This window comes from Prionailurus bengalensis, chromosome E2 (genome assembly GCF_016509475.1).
Source record: "Prionailurus bengalensis isolate Pbe53 chromosome E2, Fcat_Pben_1.1_paternal_pri, whole genome shotgun sequence".
NCBI lineage: Eukaryota > Metazoa > Chordata > Mammalia > Carnivora > Felidae > Prionailurus > Prionailurus bengalensis.
The window spans coordinates 13,833,865-13,860,377 of NC_057352.1; the positions used below are offsets into that span (position 1 = coordinate 13,833,865).

A 26,513-nucleotide genomic window follows, 5' to 3' on the forward strand; every position below is an offset into this window, starting at 1 on the left:
GTGTGGTAATTTGTTACAGCAACCATAGGAAACTAATCCCCTCGGAAGCCTGGTTAGACCCAGCCAGGTCCACACAGGAAAGGACAGTGTGGACACGTGGTTGTAGGGCACAAGCAGGTGATAGAGAAATATGAGAAGTATTGGGGCAGGTGGGGGACCTATGGAGGCTTTGGTGACGGTTTCCACATGGGGCAGGGAGGAGCTGAAAGATTCAATAGTGACTCTCAGGATCCTTGCTTCAGCAGCCAGTGGAGGGCAAGACCTGTATCAGGAGGAGTTGTGTGCAGGCTGAGCCTGTGTGAAGACCGGAAGTGAACGATTGAATTATGCATGCAGCTCAGACGGACGAGAGGGCCTGCGGGCACTGGTTCCGCTGGGTCCCAGCTTCTGTGAGAGGCCAGCACGACGCGATCCTCACGGCTTTGGCCTCGGCTGGGAGGTCTTCAGACTCGGTTAGGATGGATTTGGGTGGGCGGTGGGACAGCACACAGAGCACACGGAGTGGAGCGGGGTCCCACCTGGAGCAGCCCCTTCCTGAGCCACAGCCTGGGACGCTGTTTCCTGGCTGCCCTGCTGGTGCCCTGCCAGTGCTGTCCTGTACGTTGCAGCTAAGGAGTCGGAGAGTCACCGATCGGGTCACTATTAACCGTTTGCATCCTTCCGTCTTCTCTGTTTTCTGTGTTCGCTTGGGATCACTTGCACGTCTGTGCTTTACAGGCCCAAGTAGAATAACATAATAATCCAAACTACATCTTCTTTTATTTATTTATTTATTTATTTATTTATTTATTTATTTTATTTTATTTTTATTTTTATTTTTATTTTTATTTTTTTCTGAAATTTATTGACAAATTGGTTTCCATACAACACCCAGTGCTCATCCCAAAAGGTGCCCTCCTCAATACCCATCACCCACCCTCTCCTCCCTCCCACCCCCCATCAACCCTCAGTTTGTTCTCAGTTTTTAACAGTCTCTTATGCTTTGGCTCTCTCCCATTCTAACCTCTTTTTTTTTTTTTTTCCTTCCCCTCCCCCATGGGTTCCTGTTAAGTTTCTCAGGATCCACATAAGAGTGAGACCATATGGTATCTGTCTTTCTCTGTATGGCTTATTTCACTTAGCATCACACTCTCCAGTTCCATCCACGTTGCTACAAAAGGCCATATTTCATTTTTTCTCATTGCCATGTAATATTCCATTGTGTATATAAACCACAATTTCTTTATCCATTCATCAGTTGATGGACATTTAGGCTCTTTCCATAATTTGGCTATTGTTGAGAGTGCTGCTATGAACATTGGGGTACAAGTGGCCCTATGCATCAGTGCTCCTGTATCCCTTGGATAAATTCCTAGCAGTGCTATTGCTGGGTCATAGGGTAGGTCTATTTTTAATTTTCTGAGGAACCTCCACACTGCTTTCCAGAGCGGCTGCACCAATTTGCATTCCCACCAACAGTGCAAGAGGGTTCCCGTTTCTCCACATCCTCTCCAGCATCTATAGTCTCCTGATTTGTTCATTTTGGCCACTCTGACTGGCGTGAGGTGATACCTGAGTGTGGTTTTGATTTGTATTTCCCTGATAAGGAGCGACGCTGAACATCTTTGCATGTGCCTGTTGGCCATCCGGATGTCTTCTTTAGAGAAGTGTCTATTCATGTTTTCTGCCCATTTCTTCACTGGGTTATTTGTTTTTCGGGTGTGGAGTTTGGTGAGCTCTTTATAGATTTTGGATACTAGCCCTTTGTCCGATATGTCATTTGCGAATATCTTTTCCCATTCCGTTGGTTGCCTTTTAGTTTTGTTGGTTGTTCAAACTACATCTTCTCCTGAGCATCTTTTGTTTCGATTCCTCATGCAGCTTGAATATACTAGAGAAAAAGAAAAAACACAACTCAAAATCCACCACCACCAGGTTACTGGCAGGAGCAAATACCCCATTATTGGAAAGCCTCATCCTCCCTTCTCCCCTCAGACACCAGGGGACCATGTACAAGAACGCAAACCACTGACATATGTCCCAGGTGATCTGGGAGAGTCCGGGAGTATGCACCTGCCAGCACACAGCTTCTGTCTCACAGCATCCATGGATGTTCATCCTCAGAGCCCTGTGACCAACCATGCCTTAGGAGCCCTCGGTGTCACAGTGCAGGTCGTGCACTGACAGAAAGGGTAGGGGAACGGGGCAATGCTGGGTCTAGGAACACCCTCAGGTATCTCTAGTGACCAGCAAACTCATTGGGGTCAGATTTCCAACACGTGGACCTGCAGGTACCCCCCTGAGTCTCTGAGTCCAAGTGTAAGACGTTCTGTCACATAATATGGAATTCAGTCTGGGGTTCTGGGGACCTCACTGCCTTGGGTCACACGGAAGCATCATCTGGAGAAAAGAGTCACATTGGAAGTGGACTGTCAGCTGCCTTCTTTCTGACGATGACGCTCAGCTGGTCTCATCTGAAACAAAGTTTAAAGATTTGGATTTTCCTGTCAACTAATTCATTTCAACACTGTACTTCTTCAGCTGGAACTCTCATTTTTTATGTAAATGATCATTACTTTTACACTTTCTTACAGCCCTTGCTCTCCTTGAAAGTATCCCCACTGACGGGTTTCCTAAGTCCAGCCATCAGAACTCCCAGGACACACCCTCAGGCCACATGCTAGAAAGTGCTGGAAAGGCATCCATCTCCAGCACTGCGTAGCCCCAAACACACTTGAAAAGTGTGTCCAGATTAGAAGCCTGCACTGCACCTTTTCAAGCTTTTGCCTTGTTCAACACACAGGGGATAGTGGCACGATTTTATGGTCTGAGAAACTGAGGTAGTATTTTTGGCAAAACCATGAAGGAAAGGAAAAAACTCAAGGCTTCACTGTGGACGTGAAATACTGAAATGCCTATCAGACAGCTAAACTCTTCTGGACACTTGTTCTAGGAGGTCCTTCCATGCCCTGCCCATAAAAGTGGGCTAATTTCTCTGTTTTCCACACCTGTTATTTCTCCAGTCTTTTAATTCATCCTAAACACTATCTCTTCAATTGTCTTAATATTTTCAAATTCCTGAAACTTCACAAGCCCCAATTGATTCCATCGTAACCCCACAGCCCGTTATGTACTTTTGTCTTGCCTCATCAACCATATTGTAATTACTCCTTTCCACGTGCTATTGAAAAACTATTCTGACACTCATTACAGACAATAAGGCACACTTTATTGAGGCTGACTGCAACAGTGGGTTTGCAGTAAGGGAGACAGATTGGACTCAACTCCAAGTCAACAAGAAGAGTGGTGATTTATAAGCAAGAGCACGGTGGGGCAGTCAGTGGATGGAAAATTACCAAGAATTAGAGTAATTCCTGCTAAGCTGACCTAACAGGGTTCTTACTGAAGACAGGCTGGGAGTGATCGCATACTACCTAGCAGATGCTAGAGACAGAGAGAAAGGGCTCGATTGATATACTGACAAAAGCTTGAAAGACTTATCAGGGATATACAAGAAAAGTTTATCAGAGACTACCACAAAAGCTAAGCCAGTGTATTTTCACATATAGATGAAATGAACAATTATCTAGATAAATGTAAATCACCAAACCTCACCTCAGAACAAAGGCATAATATGAATAGAGCAATAACTAAAAAATTAAAATGTGAATCACTAATTTCCCTCCATCAAAAAAACAGTACCAGGCCCTGATGTCTTTATGGGTGAGATTTAACAAATCTTCAAGTTAAAGATAATCCTCAACAAACTCCTCCACAAAATAAAAAGTTTTAAGAGAAGAATACTTCCAAGGCACCTAGGTGGGCTAGTCGGTTAAGTGTCTGACTTCAGCTCAGGTCATGATCTTGCTGTTAGTGAGTTTAAGCCCCGTGTTGGGCTCTGTGCTGACAGCTCAGAACCTGGAGCCTGCTTTGGATTATGTGTCTCCCTGTCTCTCTGCCCTCCCCCGATTGTGCTCTCTCTCTCTCAAAACTTAATAAATAAGCTTAAAAAGAAAGGGAAAACCATCTCCAGATATCTGTGTTTCTTGTTCATGTTTATGTTCTTTCTCCTTTGAGTTTGTTCCTTTTCTTATTCCTATAGGTGGATAATTAGCTCTACAATGACCATCTTTTTCTTCTTTTCTATGTTAAGCATCTTAACATTTAAAATGTGCCCACAAGCCCACCTGGCTTGCATCCTGTGGGTTCTATGTAAAGTTTTTACTGTCACTCAGGCATATTTTGAAATTGCCATTATTGTGTCTTCTTCAACCATGATTCTTTCATCACACACACGGTTTCTATGCAGATGGTGGTGTTCGGCTTGTCCTTTTATTCAGTTTTCTGCTTTCATAGCACAGTGTTTACAGAGTCTTCCATGTCTGGGTATTGACTGAAATTTGCTGTGTGGCCTAGTATGTGGCAGATATTTATAAAGTTGACATTTGTGCTTGAAAATGAGTATGACCACATTTTACATATATGCCAAGCTTCTTGCATTGCTCAGATATTCTCTATCCTTCCTGATTAGCTTGCTCTCTAATCTATGAGAGACAGAAGTTCAAATCTTCTACCAAGAAAGTGGATCCCAAGTGGCTTTTTAAAGCCACGCATTTACCTAATACATATCTGCCCAAAAAGCCTGCAAAAATTCTATTGTGGAATGAAACCCATCAAGAGTTACAGAATTACTGTTTCTACAGCAGCATGTGCTTTTCCTCACAGTCTCTGGTCAGTGAACTTGTTCTCCTACAGACAAAGTGAAGAGTGTAGAGTCCCCAGGGACTTATATAGTGGAGTGGGGTGAGGCTCTGGCCAATTAAAATTCTTCATTTTCAGGGCAGACATGTGAATTAGTAGAACCACTCAAGGAGTCCTCTGGCACTATCCATTCTCATTAAAGATGCTCTTGCCCCAGAGACAGCAGCCAGCCTCCACTTTGGGGTATTAGTATATGCCCCAGGGAAAGTCTTCAACCTGTGCATAAGAAAACATGTTCCAGGGTATGGAAGTCTTGCTCTGCTAGCAAACAGTGATTTCAACTTACTGCCTTTCAGTAGGGGAATGATCTGTGCCTTATTCCTCAGGTGGGATCCTACCCAGCAGTTAAAATGAAGGAGATTAGGAGCACCTCATTGGCTCAGTCGGTTGAGTGTCCAACTTCAGCTCAGGTCATGATCTCGCAGCTTGTGAGTTTGAGCCCCACATTGGGCTCTCTACTAACAGCTCAGAGCCTGGAGACTGCTTCAGATTCTGTGTCTCCTTTTCTCTCTGCCCCTCCCCGACTCTCTCTCTCTCTCTCAAAAATAAACATTAAAAAATAAATAAATAAATAAAATGAAGGAGATTACATAGAACAACAATGCTATATGTAAAAAAGACTCAGGATTTTTTTAATCCTGGGACAAAAAATACTTAGTTTATGACTCATTTACATAATTTTTTTAAAAAGCTATATTACATGTTATTGGTGAATACAATCGTGTAAAAAGGATCAATCAAACAGCTATTAAAAGTCTCAGGCATAGGATAAAGCCCTCTCCCTACAGCAAGTCATTACCTCTGGGGAAAGAGGGCAGCAAGGGAGGAGGAGCTGGTGTCTGATTTTATGTAACATTTTGCCTCTTTTCTCAAAAAGGGAGATCTGAAGCCAATATCTAAATGTTCACATCGGTTAAATCTTGGAGGTGACCAAACAGCTCACTGTAACATTTCTTCTACTTTACTAGCTGGCATTTCACTTGTAGAGTTCAGCTTTTTCCTCACTATTTCTTTGTAGAAATCTATAAAACCTTGTTGACTGAAAAACCAAACTGTTTTGCTGCCTCGTAGATCTAAGGAAGGAGAAATCTGATGTTTTCATTAGTCTTAAAAGTTTTGAACTGTGTCAATTTGGCCCCGCTGGTTTAAGATCAGAATAATGGGTGTTCATTCACCATGTTTAACTGATCAACGATTATTTACACCTACCCATTGATTTAAAAATAAAGAAGTGTTCTAGTCTGCTACAGATGTCTTCATAATGTTTAAGTGTCTAGATCTGACTCTCTATGTTTAATGAGCTCTAGATAGCCTAAGAGCAAAAACACCAGGGTTCCTTCTTTCCAGAAAACAGAACAGAAAGTACAAGCAATACTCCAAACCCAGTCAATAATCAATCGATGAATCCTCTCTCTCTCTGGCTCTCTCTCTCTCTTACTGCAGGATTGTGGGTGATCGTCTCCCATGCTTGCATGCTTGGTTGCAGGTCATGGATTTTGGCAGAAACCAGTGATTTTTGAGAATGTTGGAAGGTACTAGTGTATTTTTTGTCACCTCAAAGCACCTATGGACAGTCTTTGCTTTTCCATACAAGAGTAAGCTTAGGAAGGCTTTGCTTCATTCTAGGTCAGGCTGCCTGCAGATATTGACACTTTCCTCTGCTGCCTTATTGCCAGTTATGTTAAATACAGTTTATTCACTGCATTCATTAACACAGTGTTCATTAACACTGTACCATAGTCAACATCTGTGCGAGCATATACAATGGCCCTCATGAAGAAAAAGGTTGAAAACAAAGACAGTAAGAAGAAGGTGATGATTATGGTGGAAGTTAAGAAGGAAATCATTGAGAAGTATGAGTGAGGTACGCAAGTGGCCAAAATTGCAGGATTTTATAAGAAGTCTACATCAACCATTTGCACAATATTAAAGACAAAAGAATAAATAAGGGAACTAGATGCAGTAAAAGGACTGTGACCGAGAACTTTATCTTCGAGAAAGCAAAGACCTTGTACACCACCCTCATAAGTAAACTGCCAGTTACATCAACAGAAAATGAAGAAGTCGTCAAGGCAAGCAGGGGATGGTTTGGTAAGTTTAAGAGGGGAAGTGGCATCCATAGTGTTGTGAGGCATGGAGAGGCTGCGAGTTTCGAATCTGAGGCAGCTGAAGTGTTTGCTACCAAGTTCCAGAAGCTCATGGTTTCCAAGTGTTACCTATCGAAGAGAGTTTTTAACTGTGATGAGACAGCGCTTTTTTGGAAAAAGATGCCAAAGAGGACCTACATTACAGAAGAAGAGAATGCAATGCCTGGTCACAAGCCCATGAAAGAGCATCTCACCCTTTTGTTTTGTGCTAATGGAAGCAAGGATTTCAAAGTCAAGCCCCTGCTCCTGCATCATTCTGAGAATCCATGAGCCTTCAAGAAATGTCAAGGTTTTACTATATACATATATTATATTTTAAATATATTTTATATATACAAGAAATTTCAAGGTTTTATATATATATTCAAGAAATTTCAAGGTTTTACTATATATATTAAATATATATTTTAAATATATATTCAAATATAGTATATTAAATATACTATATATATATATATATATATATATAATTAGGTATTTTTATTCTATTCTTTTTCCATCTTTTCTCTTCCTTCTTCTTTATTTTCCTCTGTTTCTCTGGAATTAGCCTTATCTTTTTTTCATTCTCAGTTTGGTTTTATTTTCTCCTCTTCCCTTTCTCTCTTTTTATGGGATCAGGCTCCCCTCCCTTTTTTCCAGGGTTACTTAAACAAACAAATCAAAGCACACCCAGTTAAAAGTCCAAACACTCCACCAATAAAGGCAAGGAGAAGCTCTGCAGAGAACTGACCAATGGGAAAGAGCAGCTAAAACACAACAGAGTGTACACAGAATACACCAGAAACACTGCCTGGAAGACCAGGCCCTGCACAGTGTATGACCCCTTTTTAATATGGTAGTACTCTCAGGTGTAGGACACATAACAAGCTTTTAAAACATGCAAAAGAAAAAATAAAACATGCAAAAGAAAGAAACTAAGCCAGAGTGACAAGATGGAAGAATTCTCCCCAAAAGAAAGGTCAAGAAGTAATCACAGCCAGAGAGTTGCTCAAAACAGATATAAACAATATACTGAACAAGAATTTAGAGTAACAGTCTGAAGACTGTCAGATGGGCCTGAAAAACACATAGAAGACACCAGAAAAACCCTTGCTGCAGAGATCAAAGACCTAAGAACTAGTCAGGATGAATTCTAACATGTTATAGCTGAGATGCAAAATAACTAGATACAGTGACAGCAGGGATTAAAGAAGCAGAGGAGAAATAGAAGATAGAATTGTGTAAAATAATGAAGCTGAAAAAAAGAGGGAAAATAAATTACTAGATCATGAGAGGAGAATTACAGAGGTAAGTGATTCCATGAAATGGAACAATATCCATATGACAAGAGTCCCAAAGAAAAAGAGTAAGAAGAAGGAGCAGAAGGTTTATTTGAACAAATTGTAGCTGAGAACCTCCCTAATCTGAGGAAGGAAACAGGCATCTAAGTACAAGAGGCACAGAGAACTCCCTTGAAAATCAGTAAAAACTGGTTAACACCATGACATGTCATAGTGAAACTGGCAAAATACAAAGATGAAGAGAGAATTCTGAAAGCAGCTAGGTACAAAAGGTCATTAACCTACAAGGGTACACACATAAGGTTAGTAGCAGACCTGTCCACTGAAACTTGACAGGTCAGAAGGGAGTGGCAGGAAATATTCAGTGTGCTGACTAGGAAAAATATGCAGCCAAGAATTCTTTATCCAGCAAGGCTGTCATTCAGAATAGAAGAAGAGATAGAAGCTAGAAGAGAATAGAAGGAGAGATAAAGGCTTTCCCAGACAAACAAAAACTAAAGGAGTTCATGATCACCAAACCATCCCTGCAAGAGATCCTAAGGGAACTCTATGAGTGGAAAGCAGCAAAGACTACAAAGAGAACATTGCCACAAACATGAATTCTACAGATAACACAATGGCACTAAGTTCATATCTTTCAATAACCACTCTGAATGTAAATGGACTAAATGCCCCAAATAAAAGTCATAAAGTATCAGAATTAACTTATAAAAACAACAAGGGGTACCTGGGTGGCTCAGCAGGTTAAGTGTATGACTTTGGCTTGGGTTGTGATCTTATGGTTCATGAGTTCGAGCCCTGTGTTGAGTTCTGTGCTGACAGCTCGGAGCCTGATATTCTCTCTCTCTCTCTCTCTCTCTCTCTCTCTCTCTGCCTCTCCCCCCCTCACATTTTCTCTCAAAAATAAACATTAAAAGAAATTTTTTAAAAAATGCAAAATCTATCTATATGCTGCCTATAAGAGACTTATTTTAGACCTGAGGACACCTGCAGATTGAAACTGAGGGAATGGAGAACCACCTATCATGCTAATGTGCATCAAAAGAAAGCCAGAGTAGCCATACCTATATCAGACAAACTAGATTTTAAAACAAAGACTGTAACAAGAGATAAAGAAGAGCATTATATCATAATTAAGATGAGCTAACAATTGTAAGTATTTAGTAGCCCAAATATATCAACCAATTAAACAAAAACCTAAGCAAATTTATTGATAATAATATTTTAATTGTAGGAGACTTTAATACTCTACTTACAGAAATGGACAGATTATCTAAGCAGAAAATCAACAAGGAAACAATGGCTCTGAAGACACATTGGACCAGATGGACTTAACAGGTATATTCAGAACATTTCATCCTAAAGCAGCAGAATACACATTCTTCTCAAGTGCACATGGAACATGTTCCAGAATAGATCACTTACTGGGTCACAAAATAGCCCTCAACAGTACAAAAAGATTGTGATCATACCATGCAGACTTTCAGACCACAATGCTATGAAACTTGAAATTAACCACAAGAAAAAATTTGGAAAGCCCCTAAATACATCGAGGTTAAAGAACATCCTACTAAAGAATAAAAGGGTTAACCAGGAAATTAAAGAAGAAACTAAAAAATACATGGAAGCAAATGAAAATGAAAACATGACAGTCCAAACACTTACAGATGCAACAAAGGCAGTCCTAAGAGGAAAATACATTGCAATTGAAGAAGCAAGAAGGTCCCAAATACACAACCCAACCTTACACCTAAAGGAGCTAGAAAAGGAGCAGTAAATAAAGCCCAAAGCCAGCAGGAGAAGGGAAATAATAAAGATTAGAGCAGAAATAAACAATATAGAATCCAAAACATCAAAACAAAGCATTAGAACAGATCAATGATACTAATAACTTGTTTTTTGAAAGAATAAATAAATTTGATAAACGCCTAGCCAGACTTCTCAAAAAGAAAAGACAGAGGACCCAAATAGACAAAATCATTAATGGAAGAGGAGAGATCACAACCAACACCAGAGGTATACAAACAATTATTAGAGAATACTATGAAAAATTACAAAATTGGACAATCTGGAAGAAATGGACAAATTTATAGACACTCACACACTGCCAAAACTAAAACAGGAAGAAACAGAAAATCTGAACAGGCCCATAACCAGCAAAGAAATTGAATTGGTAATCAAAAATCTCCCAACAAATAAGAGTCTGGGCCAGATGGCTTCCCACGGGAATTCTACCAGACATTTAAGGAGAATTAATACCTATTCTTCCCAAACTATTCCAAAAAATAGAAATGGAAAGAAATCTTCCAAACTCATTCTATGAAGCCAGCATTACCTTGATTCCAAAACCTGACAAGGACCCCACTAAAAAGGAGAATTACTGGCCCATATCCTGGATGAACCTGGATGCAAAAATTCTCAACAAGATAACAGCAAATTGAATTCAGCAGTACATTAAAAGAATTATTCACCATGATCAAGTGGATTCATTCCTAGGCTGCCAGGCTGGTTTAATATTCACAAATCAATCAATGTGATACACCACATTAATAGAAGAAAGGATAAGAGCCAAATGATCTTTTCAATAGATGCAGAAAAAGCATTTGACAAAATACAGCATCCTTTCTTGATGAAAACTCTCAAGAGGGGCACTTGGGTGGTTCAGTCAGTTGAGCATCTGACTTCAGCTAGGGCATGATCTCACAGTTCATGAGTTTCAGCCCCATATCAGGCTCTACGCTGACAGCTCAGAGCCTGGGGTCTGCTTCGGATTCTGTGTCTCCTTCTTTCTCTCTGCACCTCCCACACTCATACTCTGTCTCTCTTTCTCTCTCGAAAATAAATAAACATTAAAAAATTAAAAACTTTCAAGAAAGTCGTCATAGAAGGAACATACCTTAACATCATAAACGCCATACATGAAAGGCCCACAGCTAATATCATCCTCAACGGGGAGAAACTGAGAGCTTTCCCCCTGAGATCAGGAACACGACAGGGATGTCCATTCTCACCACGGTGGTTCAACATAGTCCTAGAAGTCCTAGCTTCCACAATCAGACAACAAAGAGAAATAAGAAATAAAAGGCATCCAAATTGGCAAGGGAGAAGTCAAACTTTCACTCTTCACAGACGACATGATGCTCTACATGGAAAACCCTAAAGACTCTACCAAAAAGCTGCTAGAGCTGACTCATGAATTCAGCAAAGTTCCAGGATATAAAATCAATGTACAGAAATCAGTTGCATTTCTATACACCAATAACGAAGCAGCAGAAAGGGACATCAAGGAATCAATCCTATTTACAATTGCACCAAAAAGCATAAAATACCTAGGAATAAGCCTAACCAAAAAGGTAAAAGATCTGTATGCTGAAAACTATAGAAAGCTTCTGAAAACAATTGAAGAAGACACAAAAAGATTAAAAAAACATTCCATGCTCATGGGTTGGAAGAAGAAATATTGTTAAAATGTCAGTATCACCCAAAGCAATCTACACATTCAAAGCAATGCCTGTAAAAATAACACCAGCATTCTTAACAGAGCTAGAACAAACAATCTTACAATTTGTTTGGAAATGCAAAAGATCCTGAATAGCCAAAGTAATGTTGAAAAAGAGAAGCAATGCTGGAGACATCACAATTCCAGACTCCAAGCTGTATTACAAAGCTATAATCATCAAAGACAGTATGGTCTTGGCACAAAAACAGACACATAGATCAATGCAATAGAATAGAGAACCCAGAAATGGATCCACAAACATATGGCCAATTAATCTTCCACAAAGCAGGAAAGGGGATCCAACGGAAAAAAAGACAGTCTCTTTAGCAAATGGTACTGAGAGAACTGGACAGCAACCTGCAGAAAAATGAACCTGGACCACTTTCTTACATCATACACAAAAATAAATTCAAAATGGATGAAAGACCTAAACAGGAGACAGGAAACCATCAAAATCCTGCAAGAGAAAACAGGCAGCAACCACTTTGACCTCCGCCACAGCAACTTCTTACTCGACACATCTCTGAAAGCAAGGGAAAGAAAAGCAAAAATGAACTATTGGGACCTCATCAAGACAAAAAACTTCTGCACTGCAAAGGTAAGAATCAACAAATGTAAAAGGCAACTGACATAATGGGAGAAGATATTTGCAAATGACACATAAGATAAAAGGTTAGTATCCAAAATCTATAAAGAACTCACCAAACTCAACACCTAAAAAACAAATAATCCAGTGAAGAAATGGGAAGAAGACATGAATAGACACTTTTCCAAAGAAGACCTCCAGATGGCCAACCAACACATGAAAAGATGCTCAACATCACTCATCATCACCATATTGAGATACCACCTGTCAGAAAGGCTAAAGTTAACAACTCAGGCAACAACAGATGCTGGTGAGGATGCGGAGAAGGGGGAACCCTTTTGTACTGTTGGTGGGAATGCAAACTGCTGCAGCCACTCTGGAAAACCGTATGGAGGTTCCTCAAAAAATGAAAAATGGAACTATCCTACAACCCAGCAGTTGCACTACTAGGAATTAATCCAAAGGATACAAAAATGCTGATCTGAAGGGGCACATGCTCCCCAATGTTCATAGCAACCTCCATCAACAAAAGCCAAGTTATGGGAAGGGCCCAAATGTCCATCAACTGATGAACGGATAAAGAAAATGTCACAAATATGTACACAATGGAATACTACTTGGTGATGAAAAAGAATGAAATCTTGCCATTTGCAACAAGGTGGATGGAACTAGAGGGTATTATGCTAAGTGAAATAAGTCAGTCAGAGAAAGGTATCATATGATTTCACTCCTGTGAAATTTGAGAAGCTCAACAGATAAACATACAGGAAGGAAAGAAAAATAAGATAAAAACAGGGAGGCAAACCATAAGAGACTCTTAAATACAGAGAACAAACTGAGGGTTTCTGGAAGGGGGGTTGGTGTGGGGATGGGTTAAATTGGTGATGGGCATTAAGAAGGGCACTTTTTGGGATGAGCACAAATGTATATAAGAGATAAATCACTGAGTTCTACTCCTGAAGCCAAGACTACACTATTAACTAACTTAAATTAAAAAGAAAAAAAAGCACAGGGACAGGACCCAGGGGCAAAACAGAGAGTTGCACTTGGAGTGTGACGAGTGACTGATTACATACCTTCAGGTTGGGAGGGGGTTAGGGATAGTATAAGTCTCTAAGGAATTTTTCAAGCCAGGTTTCCAGGACCTTGAGGGGCTAGCTGCTGTTAGGAAAAGGTCATTTACTGCTGTCTAGCAAACCCTTAGTCATGAGACCCTTCGGATGTATATCAGGGGGCCATATGCTTGGAGGATGATTGCTAACATATATTTTGGGGAGGAAAGATAAAGCAAGTTTCCAAAGGAATTTCTATGTGTTTAGAGTAGATTCACAGGATCCTGGGGGGTCGGGATAATGTCAAGCTGAGGTTTCCTTTTGCCCTGAGCAAAGTGTTGACGGCAAGGTAGCTGAGTTCCTCCAGGAAAGTCACTCTGTCTGTCCCAGGGACTTGTTAGAGGGCTGTGAGCTGTAAGGAAATCTAATTTTATCTACATTTCTTTTTGCCTTTATTCTCCACATCATTAAAGCCAACACCACGAGCACTGATTTCTCCCTCAAAGACCTATGTTGCTTTTCACTTTACTTTCACATTACTACTTTCACTGTTTTGGATTCAACAAGCTTTTCATCTTGAAAATATTCAGCAATGCAGTGAAGAGGCCTGTTGACTCTGTGCATGAGACATGGTACTGTTGGGAGTTTCACAAAGAGCATAGATCAGATTTGAGGAAATATTTTAGTCAGAATAAGCATTTCCTTGGATTCATATAGTACAGATCTTACTGTGCAGTCATTCTGCATAAATTTTCTAATAGACCTGAAAAGGACAAAAAAAGTAACCTCTGTTGCAATACCTTATTTTCCTGTAGGACAAAAAAGAATCTGAAAGACAGATGACTGTGCCTAAGCCACACACGGTTTTGGCAGATAACGAGTAGACCCCTGAATCCTGCCTGTCAGTCAGGCAGTGTCATTTCTGCAACTTCACGAAAGCTCAGTGAAAAGAAAGTAGCACATAAGTGGATATACCATGCTACCTGTATATACTATGAAGATGACAGAAGAAAGCTCTTCAAAATTTTTATAATGTTTATTATTTATTTTGGGGAGAGAGAGACAGAGACAGAGAATGGGCATGGAAGGGTTGGAGAGAGAGGGAGACACAGAATCCAAAGCATGCAGCGCTCGAACTCACGAGCGCAAGATCATGACTTGAGCCGAAATTGGCTGCTTAACCAACTGAGCCACCCAGGCGCCCCAGAAGAAAGCTCTTTAAAATGCTCTTAGAATATCCCTGTTGTCATCATCATCAGAATCACAATCATCGACAAAGGTGAAACTATTAGTGTCAGCAAGATCATCATCAAAAGACAAAGTTTTCAGTAGTTGCCATGCCCAAATAATGTATAGTAGAATTTTCAAGTCATGTTTCTGTTTCACTTGGGGTTTTGCCCCATTGTAAGTATCTGCCCCCACTTCCGTGTATTTTTTTTTTTTTTACTGTGTATTCCTGGTAGTGTATACTGGCAAATATGATTTGTAGAGGCGCTTTTAGGAAAACAGGTTTGCGCGATGGACGGCAGAAAGGGCCCACAGTGAGCCCCTGGCTAAATACAAACAGGCCTATTGGGTGACCCACCTCAAAACAATCATAAGCCCTAACTGACCAATGGGCTAGGCACATTTACCTAGAGCCAGGCACAGTTACCAAGAAAGGGAAAATTCCGTATGTCCCATACCTCCTCACCTTCCTGCTTTAAATATGGCCCCCACCCAGTGCCTCCTTGCAAACAGCCTCTCCTCCACTATCCTGCCCACCAATCCCTTGCAGTATATTCAATAAACTTCTATCTCTTTTCTTTCACCTTGAATGAATTCTGTTACCACCCGGGTTATTGGTTTCCACCCAATCATCTCCCCACATTTGGAGGCCCCCATCCAATCAGACAGACACTCCATTTAATTTAAACATCACATGATTAAATTTATTTTTTGCAAAAAAAAAAAAAAAAAAAAAAAAAGGAACATGGACCATGTTCAAATGCCCAGCATTTTGGTTTTTTGTTTGTTTGTTTTTTATTTATTTTTGGGACAGAGAGAGACAGAGCATGAACGGGGGAGGGGCAGAGAGAGAGGGAGACACAGAATCAGAAACAGGCTCCAGGCTCCGAGCCATCAGTCCAGAGCCTGACTCGGGGCTCGAACCCACGGACCGCGAGATCGTGACCTGGCTGAAGTCAGACGCTTAACCGACTGCGCCACCCAGGCGCCCCTCAAATGCCCAGCATTTTGAAGCATACCACATGGACAGACATACCACACATACTTATAAGCAAAGAAGTCCTTTTAGTAATTCTCAGTTTGGCAAAAATGAACACATTCATTAACAGATTAACAGGCACAAAAGTGCTTGTAGCCTGAAAACTGTTTGTGGTAACTAATATTTAGTGTGCTCACTTACTTAGGATTCATCTAGGTATTTACAGACTGGTCAGTATTTCACTTAACTTGGCATAGTACAAGTCTGTAAACTACCAAGAGATACAGATCATTTTCACATTGACATATGACAAGATACCATTGCTATTGAAATAACGTTTTGTCAGAATTCATTCACTTTCCTTCACCTAAGGACATTTTTACAAATATTCACTTATTTTTCTCTATAGCCTGTACAAGAGAGACTCTCAGGAATTGTAGGGACTCATCTAGTACCACCAGGCAAAGGAGGGCACATATTACACATAGGACACATACACTCTGCTAATGTAATTAAACAAGCCAACAGCAGACTGAGGTGGCTCTAACACCTTGGTGGCCTACACAGCCAAACCAAAACCTGAGCTAGAGTCAGAGCACCCCCACCCCAGAAGAGAAAACTGGGAAGCCAAGCACAGACCGCCAACTTGGTTTGCCCAAAGAAGACCAAAGCTCCAGCCATAGCCAATCAAACTATGTTATTGCTTTGCTTCCAGCTCTTCTTTAGAAAAACCTTTGGCCTGGCTCCTGTTCTCGGAGTACCTCTGGCCATCTGTGCTCTGGCTCTGCCCAATTCCAATCTCTATATGCTCAGGTAAACTCTTGAAAATATGAATGTGCCTCAGTTGACCTTTTCTCGGTCCTTATGCACTCATCAGAGAGACAGATGCAACAAGAGTGCTTAGAGCATCTGTTCAACAAAGACAACTTCCTAGTGGAAAGTCCTGGCTCTCACTCTTTCCTCACCTTGACCTCCTGACCAGGAGCAGGTGCCAGGGGACTGGGCAAGTTGAGGTCACCTGCTCAAGAAGAGGCCTGAAGCACTCCTATCAATCTTTGTGGAGGGGACTCAGAAGATGTCCTGTGCCCTCACGTGTCAGCCAATGGAGGCTCTGGATGAAACTGCAGGAAGAGACTGAGGACAGACCAAGCAGCCAGCCATCTGAGTGTCTCCATAACCTGTCCCAGGGACATAATATCCAGCCCACTTCGTGGAGCTGCACAGCCTCAGGTGGGGTCCTTGAGTCCCTTGAATGACCATGATGGGGGCAGCACAACGAAGCCCCAGAGACTGTCACAGCAGAGGAGTCCTAGTGGGAAGGGGAAGGTCTCGGAGGTGTAGACAGAGGGCTAGAGGAGGTGAAGGTGTTGAAGGGGGACACATCTAAGGATCCAAGGGATGGGAACCTGGGTGGCTCAGTCCGTTAAGCGTCCAACTCTTGGTTTTGCCTCAGGTCATGATCTCACAGTGAGTTTGAGCCCAACTGGCTCTGCATTGACAGCGCAGAGCCTGCTTGAGATTCTGTCTCCCACTCTCTCTGCCACTACCCCCTTGCTCGCTCTCTCTCTCTCTTTCTCTCTCTCAAAATAAAACAGAAAAATAATTTAAATTTTTTAAATAAAAAAAAAGGGATCCAAGGGAACTGAAGGGAAAGTCAAAGGGCAAAACAGGAGGAAGGAGGAACAGAAAGGTGGCAGAGGAGGGGGTTTCAAGGGAGCCTGCTTGCAATTCCCAAGGTGCCCCATGTAGCCATTAAAATTGCCAGGGGTATCTCAGAAAACCTGGCCATTTCTGAAGCTACTGACTGAAGCGAGGGCAGTACAGCGAAGCATGTGGTCAGCAGGGCAGGATGAAGGAAGATGACAGTGGTCCCTGGGATGAACACACTGTCAGGAAATCTTGAAAGGGGCCAGAAAATTGCACCATTGCATTAATTTCCTCCCATACACATTCCCTAGGCTAGCGGAGAGGGAGCTCCATTGGAACATTGGAGAACTGCAAGGTTCCTGAAAACATAAACAGAGCTACTCCTTTACAGAAGATCTGGAACACCAAGAATCAAATTTAGGCCTCTCGGTAACTCTGCTGGTATGCAGATTGCAAGGTAGCGTCTGACACGTGCCTTCTGTTGTGAGAAATGGTTCTCTTATACCGCACAACGGTACTGGCTGCTGAGACACATGTTACAATCTCATTGGCTAGGAGCCCCTCTTTCGTGTAAGAGTGTGACGTCAGAGAATGACTCATTCCAGTAATTATAAAAGGCTGGATCTCTATGCGAGACAAAATTTTGGGAACGAAACAGAGAAGAGCACACTCCTTCTGTCCTATAGCAATTCAGTCACGTTTAGTATCAACTTCGCGTCATGGAATTAACTGCGAACATTGTAGCCACCTTTGTCCTGAACAACATAAGAATGTATATCCTGGAGTTGCCCGTGCCATTTCTGGAGAACCAGTGCAACGACACAGGTTGGTCAAACATGCTGTGCCATTTTCTGTTGAAGACTATCCTTACTTATGCCCTGCGCAATCTTGCTTCCCGTGTCTGCAAGCTGAATGTTGGAAGGTTCTTGCTAAATATGCCATATTGCTTTCGACGCAAGATGTTTTCTAAACCCACAGCTGTGGTTGTGGTTTAGCTACTGTTACAGCTATGCAATCTGAGCTCTCTGGGGAAATACTTGTTATCTAGAGAAGAAGATATTAACTTCCTAGCTTATCTACATCCAGTGGAGCTTGTATGTGTGCTCAGCTCTCTCCGTGAGTTGTCATCTGGCCCCTTATACCGGAGTCACAAAGAACACTGGCTCACAACACAACTGTGAACTGAAACAAGGAAATGGAATCACAATGTTAAGGAGATCCAACATGGAGCCGGGAGATCACCGCTGAAGTTGGGCCTATGCCTGCCCACATCTGGATGTCACATGACCAGCCTGTGCCAATCAAAAAGGGCTACATCTGGCCGCCATTCTCAGAAGAGAGCTTGCTTTGCGGAATTCCACCCAGCTAGTACCAGGATAGTAGTTGCTACAAATCTTAATCTACAAATATTAAATTTAATTTACAAAAATAAATTTAATCTACAAATATTAAAACTCATTGTTTATGCTGTGTCATTCGGATCTCTTTCAGAAGAACTTCTACAGGCTGGGGGGGGGGGGCGGTTACCTTTATCAACTCTTTCTCCACCTGCCTCAGAGAAAATTTCCGTTCCTCTAAAATCTGTGTCCAAATACTTGAAGTGAATATTTGTTTTGCTTTTTGCACCCTCAGTTTCTTTTGTTCGACACGACTGACCAAATAAACTTATTATCAACAAGAGGAGTATCTGGAAACTTACTACCTGGTTCTAAGCTGACCTCTTTCTCCTGTGTGGCGCAGGGTCTGTGGCCACAACCCAAGGAGGAGGTAGGGAAAAATCTCAGTGATTGTGATGACAAAGACAGCTCTGTGGGATGGGGTGGGATGGAAAGGGAGAGGGGATCTGCAGCTTGGGTGAGATTTGCTGAGGGAAGGATGGGGGTGGAGGACGGTTCCCAAGGCTGAAACTCTGGGGCTAAGGATCCCAAGGGGGCTTTGGGATGTCTCATCTCCCCAGGAGAAGTTCAAGGTGAGAGAAGTACAAACCAGGAGTTGGCTGAAGGCGCCTTAGCCAGTTGCAGGGCATGTACCCAAAACTGGCCAGAGGAGAGCCAGCTGCATTGAAGTCTGAGCTGGAGGAAAGAGCGGGGCCCCCAAAACTCATGTTGCAGGGGACTCAAGTTGAAGTGGGGAGGTGGTGGTGAAACTCAGAAGGCTCCCAGACCTCCCCCCTCGGGCCAGTTGAGACCTCATGGAGGGGGAAAGGGTATGAGGGGAACAACCCTCCCTGGGGAACCCAGGAAGTCCTGGGGCTGACCTGGGGATGTGGAGCCTGCACTCCTCTGGTGCTTCAGGCTTCTTGTTCCAAGCAGAGTTTGGAAATAGCAGCCTCCAACTCAGCCCTCATGATCCCAGGTCCCTCACCAACAACCAGACAGGGGACTGGGCTGTCCCGAGGAGCCGCTCTGCTCCCTTGGAGACCCCCACCCAGTGGTCTTCAAATATGCTCTGCAACCTGTCTGGCAGCTGTGAAAGCTGCTCCTCCCCACTCCTGATGGTCAAAGCCTTTGTGCAGTGATTTCATGCACACTTTGGGAATCCCAAGACTGGTTTCACTTCCAAGCTGCCCTTGGTGACAAACACAGAAATTCTGTGGGCTCTTTGGTTGAGAGTTTTAAAAGCAAATGCTAGTAGAAAGCCCCTTGTATGAACGAAAGAATAAAACTGGCTGCTCAATGCTCTGAACCCTAGAGTGTTGCCCCCTCCCCTTTCAATTGGACCCCCAGTCATCCAGGGCACTGCAGATTCTTCCCCCTTTTCTCCATTGCATCCAGGCTCTGACCACTGTCAAGTCACCTGGCCTCAGTCCCCTTCCTGACCCTCTCCTGTCCTCCCTGTGACCTGCAAACTAGTCACCCCATGCCTTTCAGTTACACAAAATTCTCCTGGAGGACCTTGATAATGAGTTGATGAGGTGAAGGTTCCTCAGGGAAGGAAGCGGACATTTTGCTTTTCTAGAACAATCCTGAGCAATGCTGAAACTGGTTTGAACACCAGATAAAGGCATCTCATCCTGGTCTGATCTGGACCTTGGGAAACCCTGGCCCTCCCTATCCAAAGCAGGATCCCTCGACCCTGTGCCCTCCCCACCCCCATCCCCAGAGCCAGGCAACCAGACCAGAAACCCCCTTCCTCCCTGCAATCACCTCTGGTCTCTGTGTGATCCCTGCACCCTGCAATCCCTCCTGCCTTTCTGGACTCCGCTCCCCCACTGGACTCTAACCTCCCCCACACCTCCACCTCCTGCCCGTTCCTCCTTCATCTAGGCCCCCTCTGACAAGCCTTGAGCTCCTAAGCCCCTGAGTCTCTGTCTGCAGTTCTCTTGGCTTATACAGCTTAATGACTCCCCACTTGACCAGGAGCTCCCCCAACTTGAGTGTTTTGTCTTCAATGTCATCTCCATTGAACATCCAACCTGTTTATAAATTTTTTAACAGTCCTGGAAACTACAATCCCCAAATGGACTTCACTCTACCCAAATGGAGGCATCTGTACTTATGTGTACCCTCCTGAGACTCTTTGGAAGAATGTGTTTTCCTCTCTTTTGTAGCTTTGGGAGGCTTTCCTCATTCTGGGTCCTGTTTCCCCATCTCACCCACCTTCTCTCCCCTGCTTTATCCTCACATTTACTCTTTTCCTCCCTAGGCCAATCTCCCTTCTCTCTCTCTCTCACTCTCACACTCTCCCTCTCAACACTTGAGAGTACATAGAGCGACCACCCGGACAGTCCAGAATAATCTTTCCATCTCACGATCTCTAACTCCATCACACGGGCAGTGTCTTTGCCAGGGAATATGACATTCACAGGATCCAGGGATAAAATTCATGATGTTTTGGGGGCCAATTATTTGCTCTAACACAGTATTAAAAGAATTCCAGAAATTCTCTCTTTATATTAAAAAGAAAAAAAAAGAAAGCTTTAAAAAGGTCACCTTGTGGCAGCCCCGGGTACGTGATTATGGTACAATGCCGTCACCCCACTTGTACCTCCTCATGCTCCCAGCCCTGTGCAAGGATCCCATTGCTTCCCGTGATCAGAAACCCCTTTGCTCCTTCTGATTCGTTCTTTGGCTGTTTGCAGGTTATTCAATCTTTTCCTTTTACACCCTCTTATTAAAAGCAGGCCGGGGGCGCCTGGGTGGCGCAGTCGGTTAAGCGTCCAACTTCGGCTCAGGTCACGATCTCGCGGTCCGTGAGTTCGAGCCCCGCGTCGGGCTCTGTGCTGACAGCTCAGAGCCTGGAGCCTGCTTCCGATTCTGTGTCTCCCTCTCTCTCTGCCCCTCCCCCGTTCATGCTCTGTCTCTCTCTGTCCCAAAAATAAATAAACGTTAAAAAAAATTAAAAAAAAAAAAAAGCAGACTGAACATCCAACAAAACTTGTGTCTTTGTAACAAAAAAAAATACTGAATTCCACCTGGACATCAAATACTTGACACCAAAGGCTCTTGTAAAAAGCTCTTATCCATGAACCCAGGTAATCTCAGCCTGAGAGAACCAGGACAAATAAAACTCCCTGACCCTGAACCTTTTGCCACACTCTCTATGTGCATTCGGGCTCTGTCCTACACTTTCATCCGTCCTATGCTGCAATGCATGCCTTTTTACACGGGGACAAACTGTGCTCATAAAGTTCATACTTTGCTCCCAAAGTTGTTTTTTCTGGTCCCTGATTTTTCCTACCAGAGGCTCATTCATGTGGAAGGATTATTATCTTTCCTACAGAAACTTCTATTTCACAGGGATAATTTGAGCGTTGGATAACCAAGGACTGTCAAAACCAGAATAGGATATCAGACGTTGTGAAGAGGGTTCTCCCCAAACTTTGTATACATATACATCCCTTTGCTACAACACGGCAAATGGGATGTGTTCATTAAGAGAAGCAATATATTCATAACGGTGTGATTATGCTTTGTTTCAGCCCATTTGGAAATCATTTAGGTATTTAATGAATATCTGTAATTAGCTTAACTTAGCAGAAGGGTACTATTTTAAGTTACCTGAAGATCTTGGAAACTGTCTTCAGGCAAACATAGTACAAGACATAATGAGTGAGGAAATAAAGTCTTCTCAGAGTAATTGCTTTTTCTTTAATTCATAGGCATTCAGTCTCCACCCTTCTTCCAGGCTACTGACGGTCCAGCCACTGCCTCCATGGGGTCCTGGTGCCGTCCAATCCCTCCACACTCTCCAGACTCTGAACCCCCACCAGCTGGCATGTCCTGTGGTCTGTCCCATATCCCTAGTATCCCATCCTAGCCCACATGCTGCTGTGTCCTGGGAGCTCTTTGTGTGCATCTAACTCCCTTGAGAGATACAAACATCTCTCCATCCAGCTTCTGGAGGTTTGTGTCCATCCTTATGACTGTCTACTCCAAAATGAGCTCCCTGAATCAAGTGTTTTGTGCCCAGTGTCAGGGTGCTTCTCTGAGTCTTTAAGAATCTTCACATTTCCACCAACCCCCCTCCCCACCTCTCACAGTGACCCCTAAGGCTGCAAGAATGGCTCTCCCACCTCATCCTTCAGGTTCTAGCTGCTCTCCCCACAGCAGGTGGGTCAGCCTCCACCTAGACTCCTCACGCCCCTGGACACTCCTGCCCTGACAAGTCTATGCCATCTTAATCATGAATCATGTTTCACACACAGATTCCCTACCCTGCTTTACATGATTTTATCCCCAAATGCTCAAGGGTCAAGAGGAAGACAAAGGAAGGGGTTAAGACTTAACGCCCTAGTGAGTAGGAAGTTGAGAGTTCAGAAGGAAAGCAGAAGTTTGCCAGTTAGTGATAAAGGGGTGTTGATGGGGGACAGTCAAAGGATTCAGGAAAGCTGAAGGGAAAATCTTAGGTATAAAAAAAGGATGAATAAGGATTAGTTGCATGATGAGAAGGGAGTAATCTTAGATGAGCCAGGTTGGGGTTCCCTTGTTGCTGGAAATACCCATCTAAATCCCTCAGTTTCCTTAGCAGATGTTTACCATTTCTAGAGATATTGAACTGAATTAGTGACATACCAGTGACGCACAGTTGATGACAGAAGAAAAGAGATGACAACTACAGAATAAGAGATACCCATGGATTAATAGATAGTTAAACCAGAGAAAAGAAAAACTTGGAAGGAGTGGAGAAAAAGTTTGGCTTATTCAACGTCCTCACACAATCTCCAGACCTGAAGCCTTGGAAACCCTGTCCTCTCATCAGCTCAGACAGTCCCTGAGTGGGGTGGGAGAGGTAAGTGAGCCCTTCAGAGGGTTGAGTTTGGGGAGATTGAAGGAGTGGGGACTAGAGCAACTGCTTCTTTGAAAATCCATCCTGATCAGGAACAGAACCATATATTGGAAGACTTCATATTGGTAAAATGTCCATACCCCCCAAAGTGATCTACAGAGTCAATGCTATCCACATTAAAATCTCAATGGAATTTTTGGCAGGAAGTAGAAAAAAATCATCCTTCAATTCATATGGTATCTCAACGGACCCCAAAGAGCCAGAACAATCTAGAAAAAGAGAAGCAGGAGGCTTCACATCCCAATTTCAAAACATATTTCTGAACTACAGGAAACAAAACCTCCATAGAAACACACATGTAGACCAAAGGAACAGAACAGAGAGCCCCCAAATAAACCCTCCCACAGATGGCCAAACGATCTTTGACAGGGGCCAATCCCACCCAATGAAGAAAGGACAGTCCTTTCAAAGAAACTTCTTCTGAAGACTGGATAGCCACACACAAAAGAAGAAAACAGGACCCTTCCTTTCTACCATACACAAATATTCACTGGAAATAGATAACTGATCTCAACAGAAGACCTAACACTATGACGTTGAGACAGAAAAACAGGAGAAACGTTCGATGACATTAGATTTGGCAATGAGGTCTTGGACATGACACCAAAAGCACAGGCAACAAAAGCCAAATAGACAAGTGGGGCCATTTCAAGCTTACTAACTATTGGCCCCAGAAGAAACACTCAACTGAGTGAAAAGGGAAACTACACAATCGGGAAAGTATTTGCGAATTGTGTATCAGTTAGGGAATTAACTGATACATCTAAAGTATGTAAAGAAATTCTAAAATTCAACAACAACAAGAAAACAAACTACCCAATTAACAAATGGGCAAAAATCTTGAATACACTTCTCCAAAGATATACAGTGGCCATCAAGCTGATGAGAAAATGCTCAACACCACTAATATTACAGAAAGCAAATGAAACAGCAAGGAGATATCATGTCACAGCCATTAGGATGGTCACAATCAACAACAATAACCAAAGCATCCAAAAACCGAAAAGCATAAAACAACTTATGCTGGCAAGGATATGGAGATATTGGAACACTGGAACATGGTTGGACAAAATGTAAAATGGCACATTTGCTGTAACACACAGTGAAGAGATCCCCCCAAATCAAGAAATAGACTTACCATGTGATCGCACAAACTCAGTTCAGATTTTATATCCATAAGAATTGGAGGCAGTTTATGAGCATCTCCGTACATTGCTGTGTAATTCTCAGGAGTCAAGAGGTAGAAGCAGCCAACGTGTCCACAGACAGAGGAGTGGATGAAGAACATGGGGCATCTGTGTACAGTGGGGTGTTATCCAGGTTTAGACAAGGAGATGATTCTGACTTGCTGCTAAGTGAACTAAGCACATCACAGAAACTCAAATACCCTAAGATTCCACTTACGTGAGGTATGTAAAGTAGTCAAATTTATAGAAACGAAAGAGGAACTCAGAGCAAGTCAGGGCGGAAAGGAGAGAACACAGAACTGTGCGTGTAGATTTTCAGTCACGAAATGAACTCATGCTGGAGATGTGTTGTGCAACACTGAGAATCTATATACCGCCATTGACCTATCCACTGGTTAATGGTTAATGGTAGTAAATTTAATATTATGTGTTTTTTTCTATAATAGTTAACAATGTCTTTAAAGGACAAATTGGGGTGAAGAACCCAGGGGCCCTTGAGACCTTCCTGACTTCAAAGAAAAAGCTCGGGGTGTGACAAGTACACAGGGTTGGTGGTGAGCTTTGTTTCCTGTTCCCCATCAGCCTGTTTCCGCCCCAGATGGTTGCTCGAGGGGTCTCTGAGCCCTCAAGAGTCCACAGTGGGGAGGATGCTCAAAGCTCCAATGATTATCCAGAGTTGAGGGGCCAAGGTGGGAGGGCAAGGGCCGGGCAGGGAAAGAAAGAGCGGTAGAGGACATAGCAATATGGAAGGGGGGACAGATCAAAAGATTCAAGAGAGCTGAGGAGTCTAAGATGTGCCTCCAAAATAAAAAAGGAAAGAGAGAAGAACAAAATGGTGACAGCCTTGCTCAGTACAGGGAACATGAGACTCTTCGTCTCAGGGTCATGAGTTCAAGCCCCATGTAGAGCCACTTAAAAAATTAACATAAAAAAATTTAATTACCAAATAAAAAAGGAAAAATGAGGGCTGGGGTTGAGGAGGCAGACACCAGAGTTGAGCAGGTTGGGAACCTTCTAACTCAGGTTCTCTCTGTGTCTGTTGAAGTTCCTCCTTATATTTAAGAAATCCTTTGCCTTTTCTGAAGATATTCAGCTGAATTAGCGCCCTCAAGGTGAAGCATGTGGCCTGCAGCAGCACAAGAGAGAGGAGTCTCCCACGGTATTAAGAGATGGTTAAGGCTAAGAGAACATTTTCTTTTAAATATGAAGTTTATTGTCAAATTGGTTTCCATACAACACCCAGTGTTCATCCCAACAGGTGCCCTCCTCAATGCCCATCACCCAGCCTCCCCTCCCTCCCACCCCACCCCCCCATCAACCCTCAGTTTGTTCTCAGTTTTTAAGAGTCTCTTATGCTTTGGCTCTCTCCCTCTCTAACCTCTTTTTTTTTTTCTTCCCCTCCCCTAAGAGAACATTTTTCAAAGCGAACAGAAAATGCCTCTTGATGACTTTCCTTCCACTCACAAGCCCCAGGATAGGGCATCGAGGGCCCCCCACCCCTCAGAGCAGGTGAGAACTTCAAATCACAAGAAATGGTTCCAGAGCAACTGATCTTGGAAAATCACCCATCCTTACCCCAGAGAGCCAGATGGTGCTCTTGGGACTGCCATCATTCTAGATTCAAGCTACCTTAGGGAATCACATTAAGACACTGGATTTCTTCTCCGTTTTTGACCCTCACGCAGCCCTGGGCTGTGGGACCCACACTGGGCTCAGTAGCCCTGGGCTTGTTAAACTGACCTTCCCTTTATCTAGGAGTCTTTGCAGCTTGGGTCCACAAAGCCCCAGCATCCCTGCCTGCTGGTGGGCTGAGACACCTGCCAGTTACACATGGGCAGGGATGCAGGGATGTGATGAATCTGAAGTCCCAGAGGAAGGACC

The 26,513-nt window shown here is 43.0% G+C and overlaps 1 long non-coding RNA gene across 1 annotated transcript; it reads right to left on the bottom strand.

Moving 5' to 3' along the window:
- Positions 1-5: 5 nt before the first annotated feature.
- LOC122493996 lies at positions 6-25,104 on the bottom strand. The gene is made up of 3 exons (XR_006300082.1): positions 24,584-25,104; positions 1,818-2,453; positions 6-752 (listed from the first exon to the last, which is right to left on the bottom strand). It is a non-coding gene; the product is annotated as an uncharacterized LOC122493996 (long non-coding RNA).
- Positions 25,105-26,513: the final 1,409 nt, after the last annotated feature.